Genomic DNA, 15,722 nt, shown 5'->3' on the forward strand with positions numbered 1-15,722 from the left:
GCGACAAACAAAAACTAAACTGGTATCGTATTCTTTGTGCTTTCATTTTAATGAAACTTCTATGGAAAAAAAAAACAACAAGGGGACAAAAAGAGGATGTATTGCATTTTGATGCCAAAAAAGATCAGTTGCCACAAAGCACATATTTCAGTATTATGGAAATAGGCAAAATAATATCTAAACATAAAATTGTTTTAAAAATAGATGGGGTTTTGTGTTAAAGCTCGAAAACCAGATGAAAAGTGGCGCAAAAAAATGCATAAAAAAGGAAATTCTATTGACAGCAAAATTATTTTTTGCAATTACTTTTCTGCCAATATTTTGTAGCTAGGAGACTTTGATACATATACCCAAGAGAGACTTAACAAAGACATATATTTTTTTTTTAAAAAGTCACGTTTGTACATACTGTACATTAACAAATGAAGATACATGACACTCTGTAATTTTTAAGGTGCATCATTGCAAATGTTATACAACTGAAAGTAGAATGCTAGTTGTGTCATCAAATACCACTTTAAGAAAATAATCTTCTTTATTCTGATATAGAAATTGATAATAAATATACATATTTACACATATACACAGCTTCCAGTCATTTAAAAACTCCCTGAAAATTCACCTCTTCAAAGAAGCAAATTTAGCACACCAATAAAAAAATCCCTGAAAACTCACCTCTTCAAGGAAGCATACCGTATCTAGCACGCCCATAACACCCTCCTAGCCAAATCTATTTGTTCCAGCTGTGCAGTTAGACCAAACTCCACCCTAACACCTCACGACCAGGTTCCTCATTACCTTCTGTATATGTTTGTGCATGTTTGTTCCTATTTGTATGTAACCGTTTATGTAATTATCAAATCTCTGTCCCCCCACTGCACCACGCCGTGGTATATATTGGTGCTTTACAATAAAACAACCATAATAATATTTGCTCTCCATTGTTTCATAAAACAGAGGTTTAGTTATCTCCTTCTGGTCGATCCCAGATGAACATCTAACTTGATAAACTTTTAGAACACTGAACTAGATGTCCTAATATAACTGTGATGCCCATTTATGAATGTAGGAGAAAGAAATAGGTGCACTCACTGGATTTATGTAACTGCCCCAGGTGCACAGCGATCATCCCCCGCTGGAGACCCGTAACATAGAACACATCCTCCTAAAACTAAAAGGAACCGGCACTCAAGAGGTCGTAATAAAAAAAAAGAGATGTTAATCCACATAGATCAACGTTTCAGTCAAACACACACTCTGACCTTTGCTGTGTGTTTGACCGAAATGTTGATCTATGTGGATTAAAATCTCTTTTTTTTGTATGAAGACCTCTCAAGCTCCGGTTCCTTTTAGTTTTAGGAGGATGTTTTACATTTCTGTATGTATACATATATAGCATGCCTGCGTGTGGCATCTCTGCGTAACAATCGCGTAATACTTATAGCTAGATATTCTCCAGAGTAACGTTGGATTACTAATTATGTAAATATTTAACGAAAGTGGCTGGGTGTCTCTGGGTGAGCTTTAGTGTTTGAAGAGTACTGAGTGCTAGCACAGTGAATGTGATCTGTGTGGAATAAGCAGTGCTGCAGAAGCATGACCATATTTACTGCTGTTGCTATTCTGGGGATCTGCCCAGCACTTAGCATTCCCTCCCTTCACCACAATCACCCCTCCTCTTTCTGGCATTCCTCTCTTCTCAACTGTCTCTTTTCACTAGGGATCTGTCTCAGTTTATCCTCATTTGTACTGGATCCTCTTTCATTTCCCTTCCCCTTTTATACGCACAAGACTAGTTGCAGCCTGTTATTTTAATATCAGTGTAGACCTAAGTCAAACCCATATACAATAGACATGGGATTTTGAAGAGACAATGTTTCTTTTTAGGAAACAAAAAGTATTTTCATGTGAATTCAGTACACTCTTGCCTGTCTTCAAACAGACAAATCTTTTTTTTCCTGCACACCTTAACATGACTAACATTAAGAAAACATGTGGTTTCTGCATGTCATGTGACCTGTTAGATACTTGCATGCATCTCCGTGGCTGAAGTGTGATGGTAGTAGGGTGTATTTATTGACATGGAGTACCATTTTTTATTTACCATCAAATTGTCTACTTACTTTTCTTTAAAGAAAATAGTATTTATTATGTAAACGTTTCTCCCATGTTTAACAAGTATAGCATTTTTCTGAAATCAGACACTGTATCAGTATTTTTTATTTTTAATCTGCCATCGATCACTGGCTCATACACTATATATTGCTCATTTTATTTTCAAGTCTCTTTCTTCCATGGGACATGCACATACGATTTATAAATCAAATTACATAGTCAGATATGAAGAAATATCTGGTAATACTCCCAGATGTATGCACTACTTGAATGTAATGGTTTTTAGTGATACTGTATGGAAATGTCAATCTACAGCATCAAAAACAGAAGACAAAGGAAAAACAGATGTATAATGCGGAAAACAATTGAAACAGTTTAAAATTCAGACATAATTGAAAAACACACCTTTTTTTAAATCTTGTACAACAAACATGTAGCAGACCTATACAAAGACTGAAAAATGGATCATTACACTGTATATGTAAATTATCTTGTAAAGGATAGCCAAATGAGGCCCAAGTAGGCAATAAACCAGTATTTTCTATTCAGCGACTTATTTCTGCCCTTCAAAAATATGAGTAAATTTATTTTCAACGGGGTCCTGTATTATCCTATCATCATTGTCCTGTAGTGTTTCTTTCTAGCATTGGTATCATAATTATTATAAAAAAAATTAAAGAAGGAAAATAAGTGAGGAAAGAAGAAGACTCACAATTGCACATCTATTTAAGATTCCTTGTCATAAAAAAGATTTGGTACAACCCCTATAAAAACCCAACACATTTGGTGACAATTTTTTAAATGTCATACACACGCATTTATGTTACTAAGTATATAATTACCATTCGGTGATAAGAGGAATTAAATGTGTCATATGTGGCTGCAATTTTATAATAAGTTGATTTAAAAGCATAATTACAACTAACTGTTAGAAGATAGGTTACCAATGTTACCTTTGTCATTAATGCTGAAAAGGAAATATGGCATTGCATTGTGATACACCATTCATACCAATTACTTTTAACAAAACAGGCTTTGAAATCATTAGTATCTTACACTAATGATAATAATGCATAATACATTTGCATTCCTCATATATTTCTGTCGTTTATGTAAGTGAAATATGCCTTATGTTAATGTCGCTTCATGAGAGCTGACTTCAAATGTCCTGGCCACTGTAGTGTAACTCTGCATTTTCCACACCCCCTTTCCTTTCCGTCACTTGGCCTTTATTTATAACTGATTATCAAATGTCTGGTGAATGAGTAGTTGGCAGTACTAACAGTCAGCCAGTCATCCAAAGGCCAGGGTGTTGCAGGCATCAAGTGAGATTCCTTCAAATGTTCTCTCTGCCAGGCAGAGAGCTCAGTCCTGTCCTTGAAATGCCACCCTGTACAACATTCAGCTTCAGTGTGTGCCACAAACACCAGGAACCATGGAAAATCTGCTGGACCCAAATAAGAGTTGGACCAGACTGGAAATCACGCTGACAGAAGAATTGGCACATCATAGTACTCTGCATTCAGGAGCAGTGTGAGCTTATTGGGAGCGCAAAGCAGGTGTACACACACTATTCCTTGTGCCTTCACTCTTCACCTTCTCGATTGTAAGATCCTTGTGGCACGGAATTCCTTCCTATTGTCTCAGTTTCCCTTAACATATATGTACTCTTTTGTCATACAGTGTTATTGTCCTCCCTCTCACAATGTACTGCACTGTGGAATATGTTGGCGCCATATAAATAAAAGATAATAATAATATAGAGACCATTTACTCACTTATTACCTCATCCATCTGTTACTTTAAACATCAAGTCTGAGGAGGAACTAAGTATTTTTTTGCCTGGGGCAAGTTCCACCAACTTATTTTTATAGAACCTAGTCAAAATAATCCTGTAATTTGTAACTGTATTTGTGATTTTTTTCTATATTCTATCTCACCCTCTCCTTTCTCTGTCTCCCTTTCTCTCACACACTCCCCCCTCTCTCAACCTTCTAATCCCCCCCCCCCACACTCCCCCATAGTATCTCCCCCTCACTCTATCATTCTCTCTCCCACCCTCAGTCCCCGATTATCTCACTCTCCCCAACCCCTACTCGTCTCTTCTCCCTGTAAGGGATCGGAGGACACGCGCCCTACAGCGGGTCCCTGTCACCTCGGCTCCCAGCACTACCGCACGTTCCAGGCCCTCTCTCCGCTGGCTCCTTACCCGCTCCGGTTGGGCGCCGCTCCTGTCCTCCACGGCGCACGCCCACACGCTGCCGGGGCGCGCGCGTGGGAGTATTACAGGGCGCGCGCGCACCCGTTCTCTTCTGCAATCCTCCTGTAGTCTTGGTTCCACCTCCCATCAGCTGGAAGCTATTCTACCAGTGAACACCATGCCAGGCATCTGAGCCTATCCCTGGGGCCGCTCAGTCAGGCCCCCGCTCCACCTTTTGCTCCCATTGGTTCTCACACATATATAGTTCCTGCCTGCCCTCTCCTTCCTTCTTCCTGCATAGTTTTCTTGTGGCTCTTGTAGTACGGAGGTCTATGCCTGGATCTCTTGTGTTTTGCAGCTCTCGCTCCAGTCCCTGCCCTCGTTTGATACCCATGGATTTGATCTCGGGTCTCGTTAGACTTCGTGTACCTCGCTTCTCCCTGAACTTGGCTTTGGACCTCACTATGCTGCTCTCTCTTGCCCTTGTCCTATGGCTTTTGGATCTATATCTTCGGACCTCTGGCGCCCCAGACACGGCAATTATCTGGCTAACCCTTTCTCACCAGACCCGGCAACGCATCTTACCACACACTCCGGGGCACGCCCTCACTGCTGTGGGTGCGTGTTATACCCTTACCCACCTCAGTACTGGGGACTGGCCAGGTCTGCGGGCAGTCAAGCGTTACATTATGCAGAGCCACCCAAATGCAGACCCCCCTGAGGTGGGCCAAGGTGTGTCCATGGAACACTGGCAATTCCTGAGCGATCAAGTAACTGCCGTGGCACTGCAGCTTTCTAACCTCTCCCTGCGGGACACGCCAGCAGCGCCGTCCCCTCCTGCTCCGGTTCCTATGGGCGTCTCAGAGCCACGTATTCCACCACCCAACCGGTATGCCGGAGATCCCCTCACTTGCCGGGGATTCCTGAACCAATGTGACATCCAGTTCGAGATGTCCCTGTCTCGGTTCCCCACCGATCGCTCAAAGGTGGCCTATATCTATGGCTTGCTGACGGGCGATGCTCTCCCTTGGGCTTCGCCTCTCTGGTAACACAGATCAGAGATAACCCTAGATTTCGACGGGAATTCCAGCAAGTCCTTTATACGCCGGCGTGTAGGCAGACTGCCGCTTCATCCTTGTTTCATCTCTCCCAAGGTCGCAGCTCGGCTGCAAGATATGCGGTGGAGTTCCGCACTATCGCTGCGGAGACTCAGTGGAATGATGAAGCCCTTTCCGCGGCGTACTAGCAGGGCTTGGCCGAATCTCTCAAGGATGATCTGGCAGCTCATGCTCGTCCTTCTTCGTTGGAGTATTTCATCTCCCTCAGCATTCGGGTGGATAAGCGCATTCAAGAGAAACGCCAGGAATGCCAACGTCCCCGATTTATGTCGCCCACGGCTCCTTCTCCTAGGTCTCCTCCCTTGGTCCTTCCGGCATTGGATGCCCCCGAGCCAATGCAGATTTGTAGTCAACAGCTCCGGTCCCCTGAAAAAACGCGCCGCCGAAATGAGGGCCTCTGCTTCTACTGCGGTTCCCCAGATCACCAAGTACATCACTGCCGCCTGAGACCGGGAAACAAGAATGCCCAGTGAAGTTTGAGGGGCTTTCCCTGGGTACCATCTCTCCTTGCCCCTCTCCTCCCGAAGAGCTCCCGAAGAGAATTCTTTTGCCTATAACCCTCGAGGGTCCCAATGTCCGGGTAGCGGTCGAAGCATTAATCGACTCCGGGTCTGGTGGCAACTTCCTGGATCACGACTATGCATGCAACAACCGGATTCCGTTAGTCAAGAAGAGAGTACCCATTGGCCTTGAGGCTATTGACGGCCGACCCCTCCAACCAGCGTTCATCATCTGGGAATCTGTTCCCCTCACACTCTCCACCGCGAACAGTCACACTGAGGTCATCATCTTTGATGTCTTCCATTTTCCCACAGTCCGGGTCATTCTGGGATTACCTTGGCTCCAGCTTCACAATTCGTGTGTCGATTGAACGGACAAATTGCCGATCCAGTGGGGCTCTACCGTGAAGGAGGCTGTCGTAACACCCGCTCGCTGGCCTCGACACTTTGATACCACCTCTCTCCACCCTTCCAGAAGTATACTGGGATTTCTCAGATTTCTTTAACAAGAGCCAGGCTGAGGTTCTGCCGCCTCATCGTTCGTATGACTGCCCCATAGAATTAATTCCTGGAGTCACACTCCCTAAGTCTAAATCTTTCCCCCTCTCCGTGCCTGAGACCGAGGCTATGACTACCTACATCCAGGAGAACCTCAAGAGAGGCTTTATTCGGAATTCCACTTCCCCGGCCGAGGCAGGGTTCTTCTTCATGAAGAAAAAGGACGGCTCATTAAGACCCTGTATCGACTTTCGTGGGCTTAACAAGATAACAGTTAAAAACCGGTACCCCCTTCCGTTAATCTCAGAACTCTTTGACCGGCTCCAAGGAGCCTCGGTATTCTCCAAACTTGACCTGAGAGGAGCTTACGGGAATCCGAATACGGGAGGGCGACGAGTGGAAGACTTCGTTCAACACACGCACGGGCCATTATGAATATCTTGTGATGCCGTTTGGTCAGCAGCGTGTGGGCGGAGGCAGCGTGCGCAGCGGAGGACAGGAGCGGCGCCCGACCGGAGCGGGTAAGGAGCCGGCAGGGAGGGGGCCTGGAACGTGCGTTAGTGCTGGGAGCCGAGGTGACGGGGACCCGCTGTAGGGCGCGTGTCCCTCGATCCCTTACAGTACCCCCCCTTGAGGATCGGACTCCGGACGATCCTCCCAAGGTTTATGAGGAACTTCCGATGAAACTGCTTAAGTAAAGCTGGAGCGTGGATGTGATGACGAGGTACCCAAGAACGTTCCTCCGGACCGTATCCCTTCCAATGAACAAGGAATTGAAGTTTGCCCCTGGAAAATCGTGAATCGAGAATAAATTGAACTTCAAATTCTTGTTGCCCCTGTACCACCACTGGGTTGGGTCTGTGAGGGCGGTCCTGAAAATGTACATTCTGGAAGAAGGGTTTCAGGAGAGAAACGTGGAACACTGTGGGTATCTTCATGGTGGGAGGGTAGCAAAAGCCGATAAGCTACCGGGTTGATCCGTTCGAGGACCTTGAAAGGACCCAAGAATCTGGGCGCCAGCTTCTGAGAAGGAGTTTTAAGCTGGATATTTTAGAGGAGAGCCAGGCTCATTCCCCCGATTTATACTCCGGTGCTACCTGACGTCGCTGATCCTCTTGAACCTTTTGTTTTCGGACGGCCCCTGCAAGGCTTTTTGGATCCTCTTCCAGGAGTCTTGTAGACGCGGCAAGTATCTGGCTAACCCTTTCTCACCAGACCCGGCAACGCATCTTAACACACTCCGGGCACGCCCTCACTGCTGTGGGTGCGTGTTATACCCTTACCCACCTCAGTACCGGGGACTGGCCAGGTCTGCGGGCAGTCAAGCGTTACACTCCCTCCTCAAGCCTCTCACACACCCCAAGTCTCTCCTACCCCCAATCTTTCCCACTCACCCCCAAGTTGCTCTCACTTCCCCTGGAAGTCTCTCACTCCCCATCCTCCCTCCCCTAGTTTCTCTCACTCTCCCCGCCTCTCTTCCTCCCCCCCAGGTCTCTCTCATCCCCCCAAATCTTTCTCACTCTCACACCCAAGTTCCTACCTGTGGAGCAGGTCCATTGTGATGGCAGATACCAGAAGTTGTGACTGACTTCTGGGTCAGACCGCTGGGGCGGTCCCCGTCCCCCTCTGCTGTCGAAGGCGCACTCCCTCCTCCGGCGCTCTTCAACCCACACCCTACCTGTGCCCCCTAAACTGCTGCGCTCTCCCCCCCTAGTTCCGCCTCTGCATAAAGTTAACCGGTTCGATGTCAGAGGTGCCTGCAATACATTTCAAAACCACACAGGCACCTCTGGCAGCAAAAGGCTTAAGTTTATGTTTCAAGTCAATGGAAATTTCCATGCGGAAGTGCCGGATCGGCAATATCACACTTTATTGAATAAGCCCCACGGTAACTTTCATGCAAGCAAAACTAAATAGCCACTGTTTGAGAGTTCTTTCTTTTCATTTAAATATGTTAATGAAGCCACAATGTTGGTAAATACCGCGTAATTTCAACTGCATTTCTAATCAGGATTGCATTGGTTGTGTCTGAGGTGTTGGTTCAATCAAAGCAATGCATTCAGTCATCAGTAATAAAAGTGAAGCACGTATTTTTTTTAATGTGCAGACCTTTGTCTGATCAGAAAATAACACATCTAACTTAAAAACTAAAGAGAATAATTTCAAATGTAATAATAACTCCACCTCATCTGGTTATTTTTTAATCTCTTGAGGGCTGCCTGAAAGTTACACTCTGGTGCTGTATAACATAAGAGTTATGTCAATAGTGAAGGGAACACCTTAGAACATCTCCAAATATATTGTAAGTTAGAAATGTTAAGGTTAGTAAGGGCTGTCTGCTTTTAAATCTAAAAGATTGGATATCAACATTTAGATACTGGTCAGGGAATTCCTCTGTGAAATCACAGAATTCCCTAGTGTCTGTTTGTTTCCCCTATAGTATACATTTATGGCAGCAACTGTGGGGAGTGACACTATCATTTGATAGGTGTCTCAAGTCCTGGTTTTGGATCAAGTTATCCTCACCTGAGCTTAACATGGGGAGGCCCTCTTTTTCAATTTTGGATTGACTTTCGCCCCCAAAATTCCATAAACTCCATAGAGAAGTGGTTTCCAACCTTTTTTTGGTCACGGAAACCTATCATTATTTTTTTAAATTCTGTGGAACCCCAACCCTCTCTAATAGCGTGTCTGAGATCAGATGCATTGTAAGGAACCCCAACCCTCTCTAATAGCACGTCTGAGATCAGATGCATTGTAAGGAACCCCAACCCTCTCTAATAGCGCGTCTGAGATTAAATTCATTGTAAAGGACCCCGACTCTCTGTAATAGCGCGTCTGAGATCAGATGCAATATACATTTTTCTTTATTTGGTACAAGTTTCAAATGACTTGAAAATTGCAGGGAACCCTTTAGAGATGTCCGCGGAATCCAAGGGGTCCTAGGAACCCCTGTTGAAAAAGACTGCTGGGGTGCAGAACCTATGTGAAGATCTTACAAAGTTGTGTTACTTCAGAGATAGATGACTGCCATTGCAATAAGAGCCAAGCAAGGTCAAGTTTTGTAAAAAATATATGGATACATTCAGACAAGCATATTTTTATTTTTACAGTTGAATATATTTGTCACTGTTTTCTGTGCTTCTGTACTGCTGAGGCGCATCTCAGATATTGTGGTACATTTCTACCTGGTGAACAAAATAATACATAGGTTGTGACATTGAATGAAAGATTCCATATTTAATTGGCTTTATTTAAAAAAAAAAAAAGTTAATGTATTTTTTAGCATTTGCACTGCAGTTTCAAGAATATGTAGGATAATAAGATTAAACCATAGTAATATTATCTATAGGATACTGTATATTAAAACAAGCATATTTGATTTGCCTAGGCTTATATTAATAATATTATTGCAATTGTGGCTTGAACATTGCTAGCACCAAAAACTCCCAAATGTACACAGCACTCAAGGGTTAATACGGTTGTGTATCAAAGTACTGTATGCAAATGACCTTTAAAATGAATTGTAGCATTTTTAATTTGAATATGTTAGCATCGGTACCTCAAGACACAGATGTAGCTGATCTTAGTGTCTCCGATGCCGCTGCCACGCGACCTCTGTGATTGCTGCACCGAAGGATTCACGCTACGATGCTCCCCATTCAGATGCATCGACTCCTGGCAGTGCAGTCACTGCAAACACTCTCTCCAGCGCCGCAGACATACTCTATGCTCCGTTGACTGTGATGCCACGGAAACGCGATATCCTGTCACGTTGCAGAGTCATTTGACGCTGAAGGGCGGCACCACCACGAAGGTGGAGCACGACACAACAGAGAAGATAAGAGACCTTTACAGAGGCCCAAAGCTCTCCCCCTGGCTTTCAGTGGGGAAGAGAGCGGGGCCTCTGTATATGAGGAAACAAAGGGGAAATTTGCCGTGCCAAAATGTTGCTTCCGTAGGCCCGGGCTTATCCGGCCTAATAGGAAATCCACCACTGGTACTACATCATAGAGCAGTAGTTTCCAACTTTTTTTGGTTAACGGAACCTGTATATTGTAAAATTCAGAGGAACCTCAATCCTCTCTAATAGTGAGTCAGATCAGATACATTGTAAGGAACCCCAACCCTCTATAATAGCGGGTCTGGGATAAGATGCATTGCAAGTGTAGCCCCGGTAAGAAATGGGGGCTATATATCTTTCTCCTATTGGTGTAAGTCCTGCTAAGGGCAGGCCGCCAGTAGTTATCATGGGTTTCCCCAGCTTCAAGCCCTGTCGTGATTGGTGGAGGTAGGCACCTGACTCTGTGTGCTGGCCAGAGACACAGGGGAGGGGCCGGCTGACATCAGGAGGGGCAGGGCTGTCTCTATTTAGTGGGCTGCTCCTGTGAGTCTGGAGTTAGTTAGTGAGTTAGTACTGTTGGAGAGGAGTGTTGGAGTGCTGCAAGTCAGAGAGAGAGAGTGCTGAAGCAGAGCCTGAGCTTGGAGCATGCCAGTGAGAGGAGAGATTCAGCCACCTTGAGCAGAGCTGATAGCACAATAGTGCAGTGGACCAATGCCCCTCACCCTGCAGAGGGTGAGGGGAGAGTTAGCCTCACCCTGAGGGCCTGTACCTTGGGGTGGAAGATGTGGAGTATTGGGGCTCCAGACAGCCCATCCTGAGGGTGTACTTCTGGAGGGAGGAGAAGGAGGAAAAGCCTGTACCCTGCTGCTGTTGCTGTGTGCTGTTGCTGTGTGCTGCTGATCTGCTGTGTGAGAATAAAGAGACACTGCTGCTTTTAACAAAGAACTGACTGAGACTGGAATCTCTCTTCCCTGAGTGGGAATTCTCTGTAAAGGTTCCACCCCATATCCCTGGGGCTTATAGAGATGGAGGCGCTGCACCGTTGCTAGAGAAGATGGAGGCATATACCCCAGAAGCCTGTCCCTGTTATCCCCAATACCACTGCGGGAGACTCAGGCCTTCCTGTTCCTCACAGGTACGCACTACCATAGTACATGTAGCCAGCCCTCACTACTCCCTAGGGGTCCAATCTGCGACCGGGGGGGGAACATGGGTTACATTTGGAGGCGAGCTGCTGAGATCCAGAACAGGACAGGCTTTCAGCGAAGCAGAGCTGGAAGACTAAAGTGCACCTTCCATGCAAGTGCTGGAGAGAGTAGGGCATGTATGCATACCAGGGGTAGTCAGGGGAGCGTGGACTCTCGCACAGTACACCCTGGGTGCCCTAAGAGGGTGTTGTAAGATGGGTGTGGAGCTATAGCTTTCCTAGTCCCTTGAGGCAGATAGTGTGAGGCAACTGGGGGGGTTAGCCTGTTAACTTGTCCAGGGACCATGGCCCAGGGCCCTCACTTTGAGTGGTCAAAAGTAGGAGACGCCTGTACTTAGGGAGATGCCCGGTACACTAGCCAGCACCCACATAAAACACACCACAGAGTACTTGCAGGAACCGTCAGCGAGTATGGTGCACAGAGAAAGAGTTCTGCCTAGCCTGGGGTATGCCACATCATATCAGTGGGCAAACAGTCAGAAAGCATGCAGAGAGCGTTTAGTGAGCAGTGTGAGAGCAGTCAGTGTCTAGGAACGAGCTATGCACTAGTCCCTACATGTGCTCAGCGGAGCATGAAAGAGTTAAAAATGGCAACCGCAGCGCCATCCACGGTCCAGCAGTTAGCAGCCGAACTAAAATGGCGACTCCCGCCAATCCTGGATCGCGCATGAGAAGCGTGCAAAGAGACTGTCTGAGAAATGTGGAGGGAGATGTGCAGGGGTTTGGCGCCAAACCCGGATCCCCTGCAAAAGGAGCGGAGCGGCGCGAAAGCCGAACGCCCACCCACCTGTGCTGTGACTGGCCAACAGACAAGACCACGTCACACTGAGAGAAGGAGTGCCCATCCTCTTGTTTCCACCCGAGGGAGGGGGCACAAGGAAAGCCAATCAGAAGCGTCCTCCCCAGCGAAGGGAGGGCAAGGAAGTGAGAGCGAGGAACTTCACTTCTGTCTGGCATTCGAAGAGCAAGGAGCTGAATTATTGAACTGTTCAACCCCTGCGTGCAATATGTCAGAACTAAGCACGACGGTCTTCAAACTCCCAGGAGGCTTCCTGGTGGTGGAGATCGAGGGCCGAGAGTACCTCCGCTGTCTGTGCGTCCATTGCAGGACACCCGGAATGGCCGCAAGCACCAAGGCACGATGCGCTCAATGTGGCACGTACTACCTATGGCCTAACAAACCGTGGCCCATGCTAAAGACCCCTTGGGGTGCCTCTCCGGGAACCCTAACGGAGGTGGCGGAGACAACAGACGAGGCTGCCCTAGTTCCCTGCACCACTACTGAGGTGGGAACCAAGGCCCAGCCGACTATCGAGCCGAGAGAAACTCCAGCGGAGAAGAGCGCGACCGCAGTGGAGGTACCTGAGCGGGCCCGTTCCGTACCACTACCCACTGATGGGGGCGAAAAAGACCCAGGTGACTCCCTAGCGGAGGCTCCGACCAAGTCGTCTTCGGAGGAAGATGGCGTTTCATCGGTGGCGATGCGCCTACCGGTGAACCACCCCAGCTGTAAGAAAGATGGCGGCCCACTTACCGGAGAGAGGGAGCAGACGAGTCCGGACACCCACCGACGGCAAGCACTGGTGTGGCCTGAGGCCCGTAGAAGTCCCACGGCCGTGGTGACTCCCAGTGCGGCGGAGACGGCATCTGAGATGGCTCCAGAGGAACCAGAGGTCATCAGCTGGCAGCGGAGCGGTAAGGATACTCCACCACCCCCTTACTCCCGCCAGGCGACGAAGGACCCTGCAGAGAACGAGAAGGAGAGGCTTGCGGCCTACTTACCTGTCCGCGGACCCGATGATCCACCACCGCCCCTTCTGGTCTTCGACGCACTTCTGGTGTGTGACCACGGAGCGGATGGGGATTCTGCGGGCGGCCATGAAGACGATTCCGGCTGGAATGGAGGGCCGGCGGCCATCTTTGCGGCCCGAGGAGCCGCCATGGCGGCTGCACTTGCCAATCTTGACCACCACGGCGTTCGCAGAGGTGCACAAAGCACGCCGGAGAGGGCAGGCAAGAAAGTGCCCAGCGGTCGTGGCATTACCCGCTTGCTGGACATTGATACGGACAGTGCTGTTGCCCCAACCCCAAGCACCATTACCCCGGCCACTGCCCCTGCCCCGTCACGAGTCATGACACCGGGACCTAGCGGGGATAAGTTAAGTAAGAACCCCAAGTACTCCAAGGATTTGAGAGATTGGGAACTAAGTGATGAGGGGTCTGATGGGGAAGTACCATATGCCAATGTGATACGTGTGCCTAACCCTATGTCATTTTCTCCTGTGTTTAGAGGGAGGACCCGAGGGTCCCACACTACTGCAGAGGCAGGGCCTGTAAGCAAAGTGGTCCACAAAATGAACCCAACCATCTACATTAATGCGAAAGGTAGACGCAGTTTCTCGCACTCTACTGAGGCGGTCACGTCCGGTGTGTCATCCCAAGCTGAGTCAGAGACAGGTACATCTAGTGCAGTGTCCGAGTACGAGCACCGTGACAAGTGGTGGGCACCCCTGTTCACTGGGTACCACAAAGGTATGGACCGTACCAGGTTCCTGTTGATAAGGAGCAACATAGTAGACCATTGGTGGGCTGTAGGTGCCTATACTCCCCAGGAGGTGGCAGATGAGCTAGAACACAGGTTCCAGGAGATAGAGCAGAGGGTCATCCTTCCTAAGGGGCCGAGTATTTTGTACGATGACATTGCGCCAGTAGAACCAGAGTTTTCGGTACTGCCAAGCAGGGCGGGTCATAAGAAGCTTCCCAGGTTGAGCCGGGAAGACAGGGCCATAGTGGGCAGGTATAGACAATCACACGGGTACGAGTTCCCTTATGTGCCTGAACCCATCATGAGCGAGATAGAGGAGCATCGAGACAGCTGGCTCAGAGAGGCTGTGCAAGAATACTTACGTACCAAGTTTGGTAAAGCAGGCTACCAGAACGAGGATAAGATCAGTGAGGTAGTCTGGGCCTGGAGTGTGGGGAGGTGCATATACATGCACAGTGTGATTTACCGGCCGGAGGCTGGGTCGGTACAGCCGTACTATGTCACGATAACAGACAATAATGGGAGGCAGGTACGGAAGCCTGACCCAAAACATTATAATTAGTTAGGTTCTCCACGTTTGGAGGTACCTATTGTCATTATTATACCATCTGCGTGGATGGTCTGAGTTATGTATACAGTACTAATCATATAAACTATGTTTTGTTTCCCAGATTTGTTCATCTGCAGGATGGTGCTGCTAAAGTTAGGTCCATGTGTGGACCATTGGATTCCACCTGAGGGAGAGTGTAGCCCCGGTAAAAAATGGGGGCTATATATCTTTCTCCTATTGGTGTAAGTCCTGCTAAGGGCAGGCCGCCAGTAGTTATCATGGGTTTCCCCAGTTTCAAGCCCTGTCGTGATTGGTGGAGGTAGGCACATGACTCTGTGTGCTGGCCAGAGACACAGGGGAGGGTCCGGCTGATATCAGGAGGGGCAGGGCTGTCTCTTTTTAGTGGGCGGCTCCTGTGAGTCTGGAGTTAGTTAGTGAGTTAGTACTGTTGGAGAGGAGTGTTGCAAGTCAGAGAGAGAGAGTGCTGAAGCAGAGCCTGAGCTTGGAGCATGCCAGTGAGAGGAGAGGAGAGATTCAGCCACCTTGAGCAGAGCTGATAGCACAATAGTGCAGTGGACCAATGCCCCTCACCCTGCAGAGGGTGAGGGGAGAATTAACCTCACCCTGAGGGCCTATACCTTGGGGTGGAAGGTGTGGAGTATTGGGGCTCCAGAAAGCCCATCCTGAAGGTGTACTTCTGGAGGGAAGGAGGAGGAAAAGCCTGTACCCTGCTGCTGTTGCTGTGTGCTGTTGCTGTGTGCTGCTGATCTGCTGTGTGAGAATAAAGAGACACTGCTGCTTTTAACAAAGAACTGACTGAGACTGGAATCTCTCTTCCCTGAGTGGGAATTCTCTGTAAGGGTTCCACCCCATATACCTGGGGCTTAAAGAGATGGAGGCGCTGCACCGTTGCTAGAGAAGATGGAGGCATATACCCCAGAAGCCTGTCCCTGTTATCCCCAATACCAACACGGGAGACTCAGGCCCTCCTGTTCCTCACAGGTATGCACCACCAACATGTATGTAGCCAGCCCTCACTAAACGCTAGAGATCCAGTCTGCGACCGGGGGGGGGGGGGGGGAACATGGGTTACATAAGGAACCCCAATACTTTCTAATAGAGCGTCTGAGATCATACAGTATGCA

At 47.9% G+C, this 15,722-nt stretch overlaps 1 protein-coding gene across 3 annotated transcripts in view; it reads right to left on the reverse strand.

Moving 5' to 3' along the window:
* GDAP1 (ganglioside induced differentiation associated protein 1) overlaps positions 1 to 15,722 on the reverse strand; it is a 68,090-nt gene that overhangs the window by 42,447 nt on the left and 9,921 nt on the right. Inside the window, exon 1 of one of the 3 annotated variants that reach the window (XM_075583242.1) lies at positions 1,093 to 1,111. The exons of the other annotated variants lie outside the window; for them this stretch is intronic. The gene's annotated coding sequence lies outside the window, so the exon portion shown is untranslated. Of the gene's footprint in view, positions 1 to 1,092; positions 1,112 to 15,722 lie in introns of those variants that run through there. 3 annotated transcript variants of the gene reach the window in all.

This window comes from Ascaphus truei, chromosome 2 (genome assembly GCF_040206685.1).
Source record: "Ascaphus truei isolate aAscTru1 chromosome 2, aAscTru1.hap1, whole genome shotgun sequence".
NCBI classification, from domain to species: Eukaryota; Metazoa; Chordata; class Amphibia; order Anura; family Ascaphidae; genus Ascaphus; species Ascaphus truei.